The sequence below is a fragment of the Macrosteles quadrilineatus genome, unplaced genomic scaffold (genome assembly GCF_028750875.1).
Source record: "Macrosteles quadrilineatus isolate MER2022 unplaced genomic scaffold, UCM_ALF_1.0 Scaffold_7__1_contigs__length_78375512, whole genome shotgun sequence".
Taxonomy (NCBI): domain Eukaryota; kingdom Metazoa; phylum Arthropoda; class Insecta; order Hemiptera; family Cicadellidae; genus Macrosteles; species Macrosteles quadrilineatus.
The window spans coordinates 60,665,689-60,685,193 of record NW_026542600.1 but is presented as its reverse complement, the minus strand read 5'-3'; the positions used below and the strand labels follow the sequence as shown (position 1 = coordinate 60,685,193).

At 34.5% G+C, this 19,505-nt stretch overlaps 1 protein-coding gene across 2 annotated transcripts in view; it reads right to left on the bottom strand.

Moving 5' to 3' along the window:
- The window catches only part of LOC128997732 (tropomodulin-like), a 145,397-nt gene that overhangs the window by 87,758 nt on the left and 38,134 nt on the right, over positions 1-19,505 (bottom strand). Inside the window, exons 1-2 of one of the 2 annotated variants that reach the window (XR_008491133.1) lie at positions 17,751-17,818; positions 17,034-17,178 (exon numbers count right to left, since the gene is read on the bottom strand). The exons of the other annotated variant lie outside the window; for it this stretch is intronic. The gene's annotated coding sequence lies outside the window, so the exon portion shown is untranslated. Of the gene's footprint in view, positions 1-17,033; positions 17,179-17,750; positions 17,819-19,505 lie in introns of those variants that run through there. 2 annotated transcript variants of the gene reach the window in all.

The window sequence follows — 19,505 nt, the reverse complement described above, 5'->3', positions numbered from 1 at the left end:
TCTGCTTTAAGATTTACCTGCACTTGAACTTGTGGCCTTGTTAGAAACAGGAAGAGGTAGTGTAGGAAGAGAGGGAAAGTGTGAGAGGAGAGAGAAGAAGGATGAGAAAACATGTCGCAACAGTGAAGAAGACAAGACTAGTTGTGAATTGTGATGTTATCACACAGGTTGTCGGCCAAGTCGTGTCGCAACTCGCAATAGCAATCACAACAATCGCATCTGACCGACATTCGACATCTGACATCGCCCCACTTGATCCAGGGGAGGATGTCGTGCGTGTGTCAACATTCTGCGATGGGGAGGATGAATATAATACAGACTTGTAGTACATCTAATTTTGATCATCTGGTGTAAATAATGTGAAAGTAGATCAGGACGATGCGATGTCTTGAGCGAATCCATGTCAACCTGATTATTAAAACCACTTAAAAGTCTGGTCTGGGTTCACTGTAGTCTCCACTGTATAGATTGACTTCCAAATCAGGAGAACTGTCTAATAGCACACCTTATGATAGTTTGCGATCAAATACACAATCAGTTCGAGCAAAGTTACTAAATAATGTCTGAATTACAATTGAAATTGTGAAGTTGCAGGATTAAAAAAGTGAAATCAGCTTAAAAAGATTTCACATTACACATTGGAATAACAATATTTTGTACATGTATAAAATATATACATATAAGTATATGCTTATGTAAGTATAAGTATATGTATAAGTATATCTTCGGTTAGAAGATGTAACTTTTCATTAATTCGCTTCAGTTTTTTTGTGAAGCATGATTTTTAATTAACAATTAGGCCTAATTATGTGCTAAATGACAATTTCATTTGGTAACTGGATTAAATGACTACTACTATTTCATGATTATTACCGTAACGAAATGGCAAAGCTCAGTAACTTAAAAAAAGATTAACAACAGAACAGGTTGTCAAATTTATTAAAGTTTACAAAACACTGTTTACAAAGATCGCAATAGCAATTACCCCGGTGCAACCACTAACAGAAACCAATTACCTATTTAAGTCGAAGTTATATATTTAACTCGGGAATGCGGTCATACAACCAGCTGTTATTTATTTGCCTCATGATTGTCAGCTGTGCGGCTGTGAGAAAGCTGACGAGTGGAGCACGAGTACCAACCGAACCACCTAACCCACTTACTATTGGCACGCCTAGTTACTATGAGTTACGTTGCAAGGCGCTAGATTTGAACCATGTGTTCTCGCTGCACGCTCCGATGGTAACGTATGACTACGACGCTGTTCTTGCTAATGGGTACGTTGCGATTACTCCAGTTCTTCTCCTCGACAACTTGGCTTGACTTCAGCGACGGCGAGTCTACGTCTTGACCGGGTCTCCGTATTAGTTATGTATTAAGACAGTTATAGCGTATATTATAACATACGTCTTTCAACACTTTCCGATGTATCCAGGCGTAAACTGTGGTCTGTGGACAAGACGGTGAATATAAATGATATTGCAATGGCGATCGATTTAGACCAGTCACACCAGTCATATTTTTAAGGTTAAATAAGTACCTATAAAAGCTGTTACTTTCTTATCCTAATATTTCAAATTACAGTTAAGCTTGTTATTAAAACGTATTATCATTGTGGTTGTATTTGACACAGTATTCTTTTTTTTAGAATAGACAAATGCTAGTCAAATGCAGGTTACTTATAGTCATTAGTAATACATTGTTTCTGATTCCTAAAACCACTTGCTAAATCATTCACACATTCCTAACTCCTTAAAGGGCTTGCTATAGCTACAACGGGCGGGTTTCATTTATTTAATATAGACCACTTGACGATAAATGGACGTAAAAATAAATAAATATTGGTTCCAAATGTAGCCTACTCCTAGCCGGGAAATATTTAAATAATAAATCAATCACTCCAATTTAAGAAACCGAAAGTTTGTAAATGAAGCTGAAAAAAACTAACAATTAATCTTTGGTAAACGACAAAAGGGGAATAACAACATGAAACTTTTAAGATTTAAATACACTAATAAGTCTTTGAATATATTTCACAAATGTCGCATACAGATTTATGTTGTTCAGAAATGTAAAAATCTTATGTATCCATTTACCTATGACTGACTTTCCGTTCTGTTCTTCTGAAGCCATTTGGTCAATTTCAGTCCATCTTTTACCTGCTTCACAAGGCAACATCCTTCGGAAAACAGTTTTTCCCATAAACTCTATAAACCTTGTAGAGTATGATGTTGGTTCTATGATAGAGAAACTGTAATCCCAAACATATAAGCTTTTCACTCTGGCAATATGTTTCTTATTCAAGTTATATTCCTGTAGCACATCTATAATGCCGTAATATAACATCACCTTATCTCCATGCACTGTAAATGCTGGTAAACCATTTGGCTGCTTGTTTTCTTCGTTTTTAGTTTCAGTTGTAGTTTCATGTTCATCTTTCATTTCACAAGGTACTCGAGTAACCTTACCAGTAGGTTTTTGCCTTTCGCGTTTGCTTAATATTTTACCTTCATAAGCGATGCCCAATAGTAGACTGTAATCTACGATGTTTTGGTCCATTAAAAATCTTGAATCAGAGGCGATAACTGGCAAAAGTTTGTCATAGTCTTTTGCCTTTAAATATATCCCGTAGGGATGGTGTACGAGGAAATCATTATCTTTGAATGTTGCAAATGTCTTATCCTTTTCTTGTTTAGACGCGTCTCTATTGTACCTAGACCCCTTCAGGTCATACTTCTGGCTGATTATCTCTAACTCCGAAGGCATTATGTTGTTCATCACAATCATATTCAAATCATAACCCTGAGTTTCTGTTGCTTGCTTGTATGTATAAAGGCCAAAGAATTTCGGTAGTTGGGTGTCTAGAGTTTTTCTTGTATAACTGAAATACGGCTGGAGAACGTTTTGAAAAGTATCTACTTCGGACCGTTTCAAAGTTTTTGCCATAAATCTCGCATTGGGTGATATAAACAAACCCGATCCACTCTTTCCTGGGTTTGATAATGGTATTAACGTGTCATGGCAGAAAAATGTTAAATAGAAATCTTCTTCAATTCTGAACAAACGCCTCAGCTCCTGGAATGTCAATGGAGCGTGAGCCAAGACCAAGAAGTCTTCAACTCTTCCAGACAAGTTGTCTGATATCGGGATAGTAAGGGTGTTATCTGATTTTACAATATCCTGAGATTGAAATTTAGTGATAGACTTTTCTATACCATGCTGAAAAGTGTTGATAAATGCCAAGGGATTTTGTTTCCTGTATGTCAGTATTCCTTTAGCATCGTCTTGCGTATGGATATATTCGTTTAACTCCTCAAAACCATCACCTAGACAAACCCAGTCTTCATCTTTCATTCTGTTACTACCCGGCTGTAATTTGCCAATCAAAGCCTCCATTATTCCAATAGTCATAAGAGTTTTGATATCTTTGCCTTTTATACTGTTCCACAAACGTTCCCCGATGCCACTGACCTTTTGTTTAATGTCTTTTACATTAGGAGTATTGATACTTTCAATAGTTATTCCAGATATGTAGACCATGCATTGGGGAATTTGGAACCCCGTCAGATCATTTGGGAGATCGGGAACAGCTAGCAAAAAACTGACGTAGCTTACCTTGTGAAACGTGACTTTGACTGAGCCCGTTTTAGAACTAGCATCGCAGAATACGTCATCATTCCCCTTTAACTCTTGCAAGTATGTTTCAAATATCACAGGATTCTCAAATTTCATATCAGCTTGAAATGAAAACTCGACATATCCACTTATGGAAGAAGGTTGGAAATAAAGGTGGGAAGCAATATTACGTACTTTTAGACTGACCCTGGTTTCAGAAGTGCAGAGAAACCCTTTACTGCCGATGTTTTCTTGAAATCTGGGAATTTCTATTGATTCGGGTATCAAAGAGGTCAACCTGCTAAACGTTTTTGAAATGAACAACACTTCTTTAATTCGAGGAATATCCTTGTAGGAAATACGCTTATGTCCATTGTATATGTCCTTTAGAACTTTATCAACATAATGATAACCCGACTCGCCACACACTCCCGACACAACCGTCGCGACAAATATCACAGAAATCAGTTTCATAATTGTAATTCACTAATCATCATTGTATTCACTTTCTTACATATCGATTCACCATGCCTATTTGAAAAGCGAACTCAATACTACTTCAGGTTCTGCCACAAATGCCGTTATTATTTTCATGTGTGAACAGCTGAATTAGGCCTATTCACCTAATTATTACCTATCATTATCATGTGGGGATTATTACCTAATCATCAGGTACGTAACCCATTGTTATCACCACTGAAGCCTTAATAATTTACACTTGTAGAGATGTAAACATACTTATATTCCATGTACATTGTTTATAGTGGTTATTTAGCAAATACCTAGTAAGTCACAGAAGGCTTGTATGGGTCCTAATACGACCCTTAAAATAACTTTTTTTTCCTAAATATGTGTTGCTATATTGTAGTTTTATTTAATTATTTACTGTTGATTTGGTTGTACATGTTTAGCTAACTAATGTTATGCTTAAATTTGACCAGGGAGAAAAATAATATTTCCATGTTAAAGCTATAGCACTGATTCCTCTAACATACGTCGTCTTTTTAACATAGCTTAAGTCAAAGAATAACTTCATCTAAGCTATTGAATTTTTAATGTCACATAATTTAGCAAAATAATATTAACCAAGAGAGATAATTAAACTTTGATAGTACAGTAATCTCTGGGGCAATTTTAGCCGCTAGATAGGGTAGGGGAGGTTAAATTCGTAACACCACTGGATGAATTCTGGTACTAAGTGGGGGATGATGAAACTATTTGTTTAAGGTGGTACAGTACTTTACGGCATATACTTTTATATACACAACTGATATTTGTTCTCAAGGTAATGTCTGACACCCAGGTTCAGATCAGGAACTATTGCCGAACTATTATTTATTTGTTGTTATTTGGTTATAAAATTTGCTATGTCAACTAAACGTGTGGTACCTGCGTACCGTGGTTCAGTGTGAAGTCATATGCGCCGGGCCAACGGGACGGTAACTGGCGGCAAATTGCTGCATTGTTGCATTACACGACGTCCAAGTGCCACGACGTCCAAGTGCCACGACGTCCAAGTGCCACGACGTCCAAGTGCCACGACGTCCAAGTGCCACGACGTCCAAGTGCCACGACTTCCAAGTGCCATGACATCCAAATGCCACGACGTCCAAGTGCCAAGACATCCAAGTGCCACGACGTCCAAAAGAAAATTTTTGAGCTGTTTCATGGCGTCCAATATAAAATATTTGACTGTTGCACGACGTCCAATCAGCGCTGTCCCACGACGGACGTCCAGAGCGCCTACACACTGCTGTTTTCAAACTGCGTCATTGAAGTTCTTGGGGAAGGGTTGCAAAAAAATTCAGGTAGCTAAAGTTGATTGCAACAGTGTTCAACGTGACGACAATCAAAAATATATTACGAAGTCATAAGATAGAAAGTAGTTCAATTAATGATAATAGTTATATTATTGAATTTCAATTAGATAAAATAGCTATGTTTAGGATTCGTGTAGGAAGTTATTATTCAAGATTAGCAAGGCGTGAGATCTAAGAGGGAGGGCACGGAATGGCTTAACTACTGAGATTGATAAAGATAATAACGCATGGCACAGACACAAGCTACATCGTCTACATGACTAAATCCACTCTACTACAGTACAATGTAAAATTGTAACAATCGAAAGTGTACTAAAAAACAATGGCATTGTTTTGTCTTAAAGACATCCATTCCTGTAGGGTGATTCAAATTAACAATATTTTCTATTGTACGCACATTTAGCTACTTTAAACATTTAAATCAAGTACCTTTATAATACAAAAACACAATTTACTAAATTTTGTTTTGTAATGTGTAAAAAAATTGTCAATACAAATTCTTTAAGTAAATAATAATTAATATTCTTTTTGGATGTTTGGATATTTTGAGTAGAGGTTGTAATACGTAAAAATAGCAATTTCTTCAACAATTGCCGGCTAGGGACATGCGCACTACGGCTGGCGGTTGCGGCAGAGCGCAGGTTTTGGCGGTAAACCTACACCAGCCAGCTGACTAACCTGTGGTATATTTGTGTTATTTCCCACTGTTTACGTGCTTTTTGCGTCCAGACTAAACCGCTATACGGTTCTGGGTTCCGGATTTATAGATTTCGCTTAAACACAGAGAATGTCTTGTGTGTTGTTAAATTAATCATTGTGAATAATTGAACTAAGTTTGTAGCATGAGTAATCCAGGAGTTTCAAGAGGGGGTGTTTGAATTGTCGTTTAACGTGTATTACCACGATCGGTGCTCTCATGTAAAATTCATCAGTGGAAATTTCCTGGCTATAAACCAAGAAATTCAACGAATGCGTTAGCTTTGACTATTAATGAAAGTGGTGAATCCATTCCTATGTTAAAGCTGCTGCTAGTTTTGAGGCAAAAATGGTTGTTTTAAAAACAAGATAGTCTGAAAAACGAAATAATATTAATTCGAACAAATGTAATGCTGTAACGGACAATTTAATTCAGTTCCCAGTATGGTTTAATTTAATTCTGTAAATATTTTGCTTAAATATAGTTCTACTAAGGACGAGGAATAGACTTTTAAATAAAATAAGCTATATAGACATTTGATATATGTTTTAACAAATATTTAGTAGTTATTTATGTCCAAACGATGGGTTTATTAATAATACGATACATTTTGTGGTCAGGTACCAAAAAATCCTAGCCACTATTGGTATCGACTCATTTTGGAAATCACTTTTACTTCCGACTGTTTTTTAAAGTAGCCATATCAGTTCAGTTCTTAGAATTGAAATGTTTCACCTAACAGCATTGTTTTTTCATAACAGCGTAGTTTTACTCATAACAACACGGGTATTGCGCGAATGATTCAACTAATCAGCTGTTCAGGCCAATTTAATTGTTGAGTGGTGCAATTCGTGTTTGGTACAATGTTTCGTTGCATCACTGTCAGTGGCAATGAGAGGTTATAAACGAAAACATAACCTCTCTTAGAAGTTATGAGTAGTGATTTATAGTAATGAAAACACTATCGTAGGTAAAGTAGTGTACGCAACTCGCGGAAATAATGTTAACGACACTCGTAGAAGTTGTTAAGGCACTCGCCAAGACTCGTACCTTAAATTTTCTACTTGTGTCGTTAACACTATCTTTACTCAATTGTTGCGTAAACTACTATTATCGAATCACAAAGAAAAACGTAAATTTTTAACCACGTGGTATACAGTAAACTAACTTATGTTTCCTTGGGACATCAGTATTGTTCACAACAACCAGACCACGCTAAATAGAACAATGAGGAAAACGAACCAGGCAGGGAAATGCTTTTTTGCCATCACACTCCACTGATGTTGCGGCAATGCAGAGACCTCAGAGAAAAGCAATTGTATTACGTTGTAGTTACGTAACTATAATATAACTATGTACTGCCCTTTTAGGCTGAATTAGTTTAGATGCATCTATTAAAGAACTACCGATACAGTTCACAAGCAACAGAAATATTTTTACTGAATTCTTAATACATGTGGCGTAACATAATTAAATAACATAATTAAGCATAACACTTAAGCTTATAACTTTCAACACATTGTTCTATAAGTATAGTATAAGTAAAGTATGGATGTCACAGTTTTGCATTTTATGTTTAAGCTAAATTGACTCTAAAACTGTTTTATTCACATAGAAAACAATGTTGTAAAATTGCAATTTCTTCAAAACACACACACATACTACTTTAAATCATCGTGGAATAAACTTTGAGGAAAGTACATATTTTAGAAATCTCCCATATAGGGGATAAGCTATTATAGTATGTCTCATGGCAAGACCTAGACCCGGGGAGGAGTTACTTTTTCGTTTTGATGCCCTCAGAGCCCAATTATACCATCCGTCTCAATCCACATACAATATAAATGTATGTCCGTTATCACGATAACTCGAGCAAAAGTCGTCAGATCATTCATTTAGACCTACAAAATTAGTATATTGAAGCGTTGTCGTGCACGTTATGTTTGTGGGGAATTTTAAAATTCCTATTTTATTGTTATGTATGATAAATAAACTTCTGTTGCTTATTTATACTTATATATTTCATCAAATTTGGTAAATTTTTTTCATACCAGGTTAAATTTAATTTGGTCGGTCTTTGGCGAAAAACACCCTTTATTACTTTCCTTGTAGCAGCAAACCTAAGTACTCATTAAAACTAATATTATTTAAATAGGGACTAAATGAGGCATGTTTAAGGAACCATTTTATGGAAAAAAACAACAAAAGAAATTTGAAATCCGCATAGTCTGCAGGTATACTGCGGCGGGGGTATTTAATTAGTGTTGCTATAAAATCTAAACTATTATTTTTATCTTAATGGTTATTTCCATGGTGAATACAAGTACATCCTTGGTCGGTTCTGATTGATTATGCTTATTTGCATCATTTAAGTTACGCAATGAAACTGTTAGCTATGCATAATTAAAAACATTTCTTTAAACAAAGATTTTGAAAATTTAGTCGAAAATTATAAATCCTGATGTTAGTCTCTATTTAAAGCTTCGAATAATAACACACATATAAATGAATATACGAGTGTGTGTGTTGTGTGTATACAGTATATATTTATATATTTATAATCAGTAACAATAGTTGCAGTTTAAAAATATGAAATGTTTACACATTGAATACAAAATGTGTTTTACTTCTCAGCGCAAGACTACAGGATGATACAGATATTGCTGTTGTCTTGCGCCTACCATTTTAAATTGGCCATGACAGCAGCAATAATGTTTTCAATGTTGCGTTGTAAGAAATTCGGGCGTAGAGCATATCAAGGCACATTAATATCGGTTCATTCTTATAATTTTAGTATTAGTGGGGCCTTCACATGGTGTATATACAAAACATATAACACGTCCTTGTGACTTACAAATAGTTTAGATGCATTTCTTGTATACTATCTCATTTCCAATTACTTGGGTGAGTGACCGTCCCCACATGCAAGACTTTTTCCACCCCGTACAATATATTTTATTGTCCAAGGACGCTAGGCACGAGACTGGGATTGTTTTTCACATTACTTCAGGCTAGAGGTTCAGCCAAGGGGTTGCGGCAATATCACTTAGATAAAATCTATTGGTGATTTGGCGGGATTTGAACCCGGGACCTCAGTGACCGAAGTCCCGCGCTCTAACCACTAGACCAGCTCGCTCCCCCCTGTATATTAAAACTTATTCTAATAGAAACAACACTTGTATACATTGAGAATCGTGTTATAATATTTCAAGGACGGTTAGATATTTCAAAAATTAATAAAGATTGAGTTTCAAAACTTGGTACACTGTTAGTAGACATTGAAATTATCTTTACACATTATTCAATGATGCGCTACCTCCTACTAGGATTGTTAGGAGTCACAAGAAAATCTTAAATGTTAGCATAGGTTGATATGCAGATCAAATCAAAGGTATTTATTAGTAAAATGCAATCCCGCAAACCCGAACTTAAACGGACAACTGAGTAAAAATGACAGCCGTTTATCTGCCATTTATTGAATCTGCCATTTTGAATCTTTGGCTGTCATTTTTTACTCAGTTGTTATTTTGAGCTTAAATTAGCGACATTATATTCTGCCGATAAGGGAGTAATCGATGTGCTTTATTACTTTTTGAAATATCTAACCGTCCTGGGATTTTTCCCACCCTGCACGACAGCCAAAGCTGTATCCATAAATATGCGATGTCAAATCTATTACAGTAGAGTCAAATTCTAATAGTCAAAATTCGAACATCCGTTTTCAATTTCGGTAATTCGGATTTGGCGTTCGGATTAAGCCTGGTAGAAAACCAACCATTCTTTTTTTTGCCAGAAAATGAATAACAAAACTGAAGAAGCAGAAAATTTACCATTTTTGCAAATAAGATTTTTAGTGTACCGTATGTAATTTCTGGTTTTATAATGTTCACATTTCAATCCCTCACTGATGAAAAGTATTAAATACTTTAATATCTGAGTACAGAAAACTAATTTTTTTATCTAAATTTAAGCATTTAAATAGACCATATACATGACTAGAAACATATTTCAACAGCTTTACGATGGTAAGTTCTAAAGACCAAACTACATATCGACAATCCGAACTACGTCCAGTCCCAATTGGTTCAGATTTTGACCCCCTACTAAATCAAAAGTCAACGGTGTTATGCCAATAGCAGTGTAGCAGTAACACCGTTTTTCAAGGTGGTTGTTTGGGAATATTTTTATCAAAACATTCGTGACTCAGGAATGTGAAGGTCCGGGATCGACCTCGATATTGTGAAATGCTTTATTTCAGTTGACTCCCACCGTGGTCCACTTGGCGTAGAGGCTGGGGCTGTCGCCGCCATCGTCGTATATCCGTCTGTCGCCGTCGTAGATAGAGGATAGGTCGGATAGGATACGTTGGCTATGTACATTGTACAATCCTGATACTGAATAGGCAACGGTGGGAATATTTGTTACGCGGATGGGGTTTGGACAAGTCGGATATACAGTATAGTATAGAATAAGTTAAGTGGGGTGGGTATTATGAGTGGCATATGAGTACAGGTCACATAAAGATGCAATAATTATGTTGGATGCAATAAAAGATATGTTACATTCTAAAGATTCGACTATAGAATATATTAGACTATTTCGATATTGTGTATATGTTAAATAAGGTTGGTACATAGGATATGTTGTTCACGTTGGGCAGGCAGAATGGAATAGGTTACGTTGAATGTAGAAGATAAGTTAGACATGTACACTTAAGATCCGTGGATGTATATGGATGTCAAATGTGGAAAATTTTAGATTTGTAAAATAACATGGATAAATCGGATACCCAGGATTCATTGGTCACATAGGACTGGTAAAGTAGAATGGGCTACTTTAGGATAAGTCGGATATTTAGGAAAGGTTAGATTTAGGATCCAGGATTTTTTTTTATGCGTTAGACATTTAAGATAAAACGGATCTTTCAATTTTAAGGCATGCCAGCTTCGTTTATTGGTACTTGTGAGGGTTAAAAGTGAACTGCGTGGTAATCTTTTTGTACTGTAATGATATGATTCTCGCTGTTTTCAATCTTCTTGACAATTTTCTTTGAATATTTTCCGCCTCAATGCTACACGATTCTGCGTGGGGGAGATTTGGCAGAGTGGGCCGCCATCTTTGTCAAAACTGATATTTTGATGCTGAGATTTAGCATTTAACACTATGACACTAATTGATTACCACATGGACCACCACCAGACAGGCACATCATAGTTTTGGCCATTGATTGGAGATACTGGATTAATTATATATCTCTTTATGCTCATAATTCATTTAAACATGTCTACAGATAGCAGGCACAAATTCGCTTCCTTGCTGGTGATCATGACAGTCCCCCATAGTGATATCAATCGATCAAACAATAAAAAGTATGTAATACGTACGTTTAATATAATTCGATTTGGCTAAACGTTGGTCTTTGCACAGTATATACCTATCGCATCAGGCAATGTTTAAACAATCGAAAACTGGTAAAACAATATGAAGATTGAGAAAGACAAATTAGGACATGCGGGGAAGTAGTAAAAGTGTTTGTTAGAAAATTGGATAAAATATTAAGTTTCTATTTTTAGTTACATAAACTTTCAGGTTCATTATCTTGAATTCATTGATTGGAAACGTTGATTAAAATTGTAAGGAAACGTATTTTCAACGTTTCAGATGTTAGTTGACCTTTAAGCGTTATTGACAAAATAGTGTACTTAATAGTGCTAAATATAACATTAGAACTGAAAACAACTTGAATTTAAAATATTTTCCAATTATTTGAAACTTTAAAGAAAGAAAACAGTTTGATTATAGGGATTTGGGTTCTGTTTCTGTACTGACATTAGTTTACTTATAAGGACCTCAAATTAAATACAATAATACTATAATGCAGTTGATATTCCTGAGCAGCGGATTGATAAACAACTTTGATTTAACATGTGTAACCAGAATGATAATCTAAAATATTTAGCACTGTCTCTTTAAAATTTATTTGATTCAGAAATGATTTAGATTACAGTATTTCCGCTATAATATTTTTATACGTTTTATGTTCGTAAGGTACATTGGTGTAAGCGGCGCATTTTTGTGTTTCGTTCGTTCTGTGTTAACTGTAGCAAACTATTCATTCAGCGCGGTACAGGTCTACTTAAGTTGATAACGTTGGCCATGCAATGTATGAAACGGTTTACGATCAAACCTTTATTCGAGCAATTTCCACATCTAGTTGGAGGGCTGGTTTCCCTTGGCGTGGATTGATAACATTTGAAAAATTCTAAGGTGATAAAGTTTGATCATATGCATAACAGGACCCGTTAGATTTTGTCTATATTCAAATTGAATTAGTTTACTTAGTTACTTAGTTTAATTAGTTTTATATTTGGAAATTATTGCTGCAGTATATACAGGGTGATTGATATAAGTGTGCCAGCTGTTTTATTCGAAAGCTATAAGAGGTATAACAAAATGTTAAATTGTAACTGCCTTGGATTTGTTATTTAAAAATTTTTTTGTCAAGTTGAAAAAAATATTCTAGCCACAATTTTTCCAATATGGCTGCCAACTTTGATTTTTCTTATTGAAGATCCTATTTATATTTATTAAGAAAGTAAATGCAATTTAAAAACGTTTTTATTATTGGCCTTTTTTCTCTACAGCTACTCATTTAGGAGTTACAGCGTGTTAAAACTAAGAAAAAATGACTTGCAGTGTACATTCTGCGCCATGTAGCTCCTAAATGAGCAAGAGTAAATAAGTCTTAAAATTTCATCTACATTGTATTAATCCATAATATACATATTATTCTTATTTTTAAAATGTCTGCCAATTTGGAAAATGGCGGCCATTTTTGAAATAAGGGAATGAATTTGTTTTGTTTTAATGGTCTTTTTAGCATTTAGATGACTTTTTTACTTCTTGCATTTTCGCTCTAAACGTACTCGTTTAGGAGCTACATGATGCAGAATGTACTCAGCAAGTCATTTTTCTTAGTTGTAACACGCTGTAACTCCTAAAGAAGTAGCTTAAGAGAACAAATGCCAAGGCTAAAAACGTTTTTAAATTGTATTTACTTTCTTAAACAATCATAAAATAAAATCTAAGTTAGAGGCCATATTGGAAAAATGTCGGCTAAATCTTTTTTTCAACATGACCAAAATTTTTAAATAAAAAATCCAAGGCAGTCACAATTTAACATTTTGTTATATGTCTTATAACTTTCGAATAAAATAGCTGGAACACTTATATCAATCACCCTGTATAGTTGAGGTCAGTGATTATATTGACCTTAGGCCTAGTTTTGATTATCGATTCAGAACAGTAATTCACTCCCTTAAAGATTGCCAATTTAACCAATCTTGTAAACACATTAAACCAGAAACAAGATCAACACTAAGGACAGTGTGACACTAGTAATTATAAGTTTTTTGGCGTAAACAATGGTATTTTATGACATTTACTCTTTGATGTCACACTCGTGTTTAATTTACGAAGCGAGGCCGAAGTTATAGGCCTACGTATTGACGAAGGGTTGAAAAGACACTTTCGGCTCATGTAATGTGCTATATTTTTCATCATACCTCACAATTCTTTGATAACTGATTTACCAAACAAAAATTCATATACTGTTTGTCTTCAAAAGTCATCTCCTGTAATTGCTGTTCTATGTACTCAAACAAAACCGATGTATTAAACCATTTCTCTTGTTTTGGCAGTTACAGGAAAGCTTGTTGCAACAAATATCATTCAACCGACACAGCGTGAATTTTATAAAAATACCGATAGAGAGGTTTTATACAATGCATTACAATATTACAATAATTATTATAATGTACTTTGTAATCGAGAAAATACTATTCGTCAAAATCATCCAATGTAGATTGCTAAGGTAAAACGTTAAAGCTGATGTCTTCGACTCCAACTGAATTTGTGATAAAACTTTATAAAAACGCCGTTCTTTATACAGGGTGTCCCACGAAGGGGGTTAAACGTTTGATTTAATATTACTTGCCCATTTGTGCTCCGAACATTTTGAAACTTTACACAGTTTATAAAGTAGGTTTAAAAAATGTTCTGGGAAAATTTCAGCTCCCTTACCCTCGTAAAAATAAAATGGTGGTACATTGAAAAAATTAAACTTTAAACACATTAAAAATAGTGTTTTTGGTATTGTTAAATATTTGTATTATCACATCCTAGAGAAATAATGCTTTTTAATCAGGAAATTAGAACATAGCCTAATGAAAAACCTAAAAGTAGTCAAAAATTATTAAAACCGTGAGCCATCACTAGTTAATAAATAGCAATAAATTAATTTATTTAATATGATGGGTTAATAAAAACATTCAATATTCCACCATTTTATTTCTACGAGGATTAGGAGCTGAAAATTTTCCAGAATATTAAAAAAATGCTTAATAAATTATGTAAAGTTTTTAAAACATCGGTCTATAAATGGGCAAGAAATATAAAGTGAAACGTGATCTCTTAGTGAGACACCCTATATATGTATATAAAGTACATACGGTCAAAAGCACACATCTGTTTATGAATTAGATCAAACATTTTCTTAAGTAACAATCAACAAGTACAGCACTTCTGGTTCGCAAATAGACGTCCAGTAGTCTATTAATCCTGTGGGGTCGGTGGACAACGACTCGAGTCCTGTTCAATGTCTGGTAAGTTTAATTGTTGGCAGAGTGGCATTGTACAGAAATATACTTCTTTGTGGTTCTATATTCACTGCGTCTCTAGCCAAGGTTTCCGGCCCCAAGCCGAGAACCTCCGGAACTAATTTTACTGCCTTTGATAATTCGCTTTAATTAATTGAGTTTATGGCCTGTGCTGTTTTGAAGTTAGCTAATAGGAAGATTTTAAATCGGTCCTGATCGTACGGGTGGCTTACTTAGATAGAAAAACTTTGAAAAAGTATCGTATGGAAACAAACCCTTCTCTAATATGTTTTATACGCACTCTAATATATTTTTTTAACGGAAATCGGTACTATTAATAAAACGACAATTTTATAAGTTCCAATACCATGAGCTGATTAAATACATACCGATGGTAGTTTTTCAAGAAGTATAAATTAAATGTAATTTGACTCGGGAGTACATTACCCTATACTTTAACGGAATATACACATAAGAAGTATTATTGGATTTTTTGGATCGTCATAATTACAAAGGCTAAGACTACATTTATACATCAACCATTTAATAATGTAAGTAACAGTTGCGATTGACATCTAATAGAATCTACATGCATTTCACATTTTGGATTTTACATCTTGATTTATAGTTGGAAAACTAAATATAAAAGTGTATATCTTCTTATCATAGTTATCTTATTTGCAATATTTTGTTTATTATATCTCAATGAACAAGAAATTGTGATTTACATTTTAAGTTTAGCCAATAAGCCAATCCTCATATTCATATTTTAAATTAAACATATTTTTTCGAAACCAAAGAGTCAAATAAGCATACATCTTTTCGGATTTGTTATCTAAATAACTTCTTGATGAAATAACCACTTACTATCTTTTTTGTATATTTACTGTCTTGTGAGTAACAGTATAAGCATAAATATATGATTTGTTATCAGATCCGCAGTTCATGCAGATGCCAAGAATAAAATATCCACAAACTGAGATGTTTTCTCTAATATGAGATTTGTTTAGGAGATATTTAAACGAATTTCAACCTTCCGTTTTGAAAATATCAACGTGCAAGGTGATTTTATCGAGTGCATTCATTATGGTAACGAATCCAATGACCCTAGGCATGGGGAGCAATAATAACGACTATCCCATTTTATCGTTTTTACAGGTACAAGGCTGAATCTTCTGTCTCGGATACCTAATATTAAACTGATAATTCCGCATACGTTTTATGACATGTCATGTATAGTGGTTGTGTTTATAAACTTTCAACTATTGTGTAATGTTTGCGAACGTGGGTCTCTACATGTTTTTTACAACTTACCCCGAAGCGCACGGCCAATCAAGTTAATGTCGAGCGCACAAGGGAGAATAATTTGTTGTAATGGATAAAAATATGTTATAAATTCCCCGAGTTATCTGTAATCATAACAATATATAGTCTCCTCAATTTGGCATAGTTTTTGAGAATATACAGTTTTAGAACAGTGTTTGAGGACTGTAATACTACTTTAAACTATTGCGGGGTAAAATTGATTTTACTTTTTCAACATTATTTAGTGGTTAAAGTGTTTTGCTACTTCATTAATTTGAATGTTTAAAACATTCTCAGTAAAAACTTTATCTTACAAATATTAATAAATGGAAATTAAATATTGTATCATGTTTAAGTTTCAATGGTTTAACCAATACCAAAACAGAAAGAGAGGTTTCCTTACTATGTATTTTACACATTGGTTTCGTAAATGAGTGAGGTCTTTTGAGTAAACAATACAAAATATTGCTCGAAATTGCAAGTTTCCAGCTCTGGGTTTCATGTTTAAAGATTTATCACATACAAGGGGATGATTCTCATTACAAAATATGTCAGAAAAATACAATGTTTGATTTGTTGTAAAAGTCTGTTTATCATATAAGTATAATACATTCTCTAAAAGTTCGTTAGAAGTGTAACATTTTATCATGGATTAAAAAGGTAGGTATGTAGTCCTAAGAAAGAATACAACCATCCTTATAAATAGTTGTTTAGTATTACCGTGCCGGTTCGAGATTGTCATTACTAAACGTAACAACATTTTTTAACACAGGTTTCTCTAGTTTCCCGGAAAGGGTTGAATATCGTGCTATTAACGGCCACCCAGTATTATTATAAGGTTATAAATCTTATTATTGTTTTTTAGTTGCAACCTTTTACTTTATGTGAAATTAAGCAAATATGTTATTGTTTTAGTAGATTATAAGATAAATGAAATACCTTTTTGTAGCTGCTACTCCTTGTAGTGGTTTCTTCCCACTCTTGAATAAATTCTTCCGTACCCATTTTGACACTTTAATTTCCACAGAATCAAATATCACTCCGTTAAGCAGTCCTTTTCGCCGAACACTTTGCTTGACGTACTCTATTGAGATTTATTTAATTATTGTCAGGCGTAAACAGCTATATTAACTGCAGCGAAGCTGTTATAAGTAAGGCGTATAGTGAAATGAATGGTTAAAAATGAGCTACAACTGAGAATTAGACAAGGATGAATGCAATCTCAGGAAAATGGTTACCAAGAAAATAAAAAGATTCGATTAAATAAACAGGATACATTGTCACTCGCAGATGATGAGATAAATGTAGGGACAAGTATCTACATTAGAGTTTTCTAGTCGTTAATACAAAATATGATTTGCCACAAAATAGAAAAATCCAAATTAGATGTAAAATACGTGAAAATCTACAAAGAATACGAAAAAATGTAGAATGGTTATAGTTTGTCAGCGAAGTGTTAGTCAGATATGTAAACAGTTGGTTAAAGTTTATTTAAAGCTATGTTTATTGGTTTTGAGTTTTTTCTTATTTTCCATAAATCAGCATACAGTACTGTGAAAAGTGCATTGCAATGGAAGAAAAACTCGAAATTGAATTATTAAGCTGAGTTAAAAGCTTTATTAGCAGTAACTAAGATTCATAAATTAAGTAACAGACCACTTGCTACCCTCCAAGGGAGCGACTTGAGACTAAAACAAAGTTTCGACAGAGAACCGGCCGGTGCTATTCTGAAGTCGGACTGTGGGACTGTTTCCGTAATCCGTCCCCCTCCTAGGACTTCACGCACACACGCACACACTGACGAACCCGCTACTTGGAGAGCCTCGGTCCAAATTATCAGCATCATTAAACTCGCGACGCTCTTGAACGGACAAATTTACTGCTAGAGGCAGAGTGTAGGGCCTCGATCATCACCTTGAGGACCGTAGTGGAAGAGTTGGAAAATCGGGCATTGTAGAAAGCGTGGGTGATCCGAGAAATCACTGCCGGCTCCTGCTTACCGCTTACTAGTACAGTATAAGGATTCATGGTGACTCTGTCTGGACATAAAGGTTACTCTAAAGTTTACTATGTGAATGAACCCTGACTGTTTAGGAACCTAAAAAGCAGAATTAAACTGACTTTTCAAGTTCGGAAATGATTTGTTGTATCCGACCCAACTACAAGTTAATAGACCTAATCTATTTTGGTACCAATAGATTTACTCAATCCTTATTGGCCTGGATTGGAGCACATACATCATGAGTGCTGGTCTTGCGGCCTTTCTTCTATTGCACCATTTATTTGAGGTAGGGCCAACTGCCTTCGATTAAGCTCTGTTAGGGGAGATATTTTATACAAATATACCTATGTTACTTATTTTTTAATACTTTCAATTTGTGCTGGTACCAACAACCATGACAATAATAATGGCGGGAATAATAAGGCGTTAAAGTATTTTTAGTATGTACTATTGTCTAGGAAACCCATACGGTATAAATAAAATGTGTGGCGAATGAGAAATGTCATTGGTCCACCATACAGGTCTGACTAGTAAAGTAAATTATACAAGGATATATTTAAGCTGAAATACATCCCTGTAGGTATACATAAAGTATTGATGACATTATACATAGAGTATGACCGTTTAAGTAAACCCTATCTTTACAAGAAATATCCTTAAATAAAACAAGCTAAATGCGTTGACACCAAATTATTCTGGATATTATTAAACACTAGTTGAAATTTATGACCCACACATTTAAACTCATAATTAATTTATTTAACCCCGGTCAAACATGGACAGACATATTTGCTTTGGAATTTCCTCAATAAAATTCAAATTACGACCGATCAAGTTTATTAAACAATCAAGACATGCCAGGAAGAGGTCGAGAATAATAAATTGCTTAATTGTTTTAGTTGGAGCTTGGGGCCAAAAGATTCGCTCGAATACATTTTATTAGTGTTCTGCCATCTGTATCAATCACTCTTTGAATCACTCTTAACTGTTTGGCTTCTTACCAGCTCCACGTAACAAATGGTGGCAATTTGAGTAATTTTTCGAAACTGGGTTTTATTAATTCTTGGACATTGACAATGTTCAACAGAGCATAGCCTTAACCTTTGAAATATGTAGGAATTCGTCTTAAATATATATTTTTTAAAGGTATGATTATGCAATTTAACCTTTAGCTAAGTGTATAGAAAAAAAACATGTTTACACATTTCGTCATTATAACAATAAAACATAGCTATTGTATGGAGTTGCAGTAACTTTTTGTGAATTTAATTACCACTAACTGATCGGTGATGGGTTAAAGTACTATTCTTAAAAGTCCCACACTGTAGGAAAGTAGATTTGGACCCAAGTTAAGGACTGGTTTCAGTTGAAGGACTGATGCATGCTATTAAAAGCACACGAATATCTTT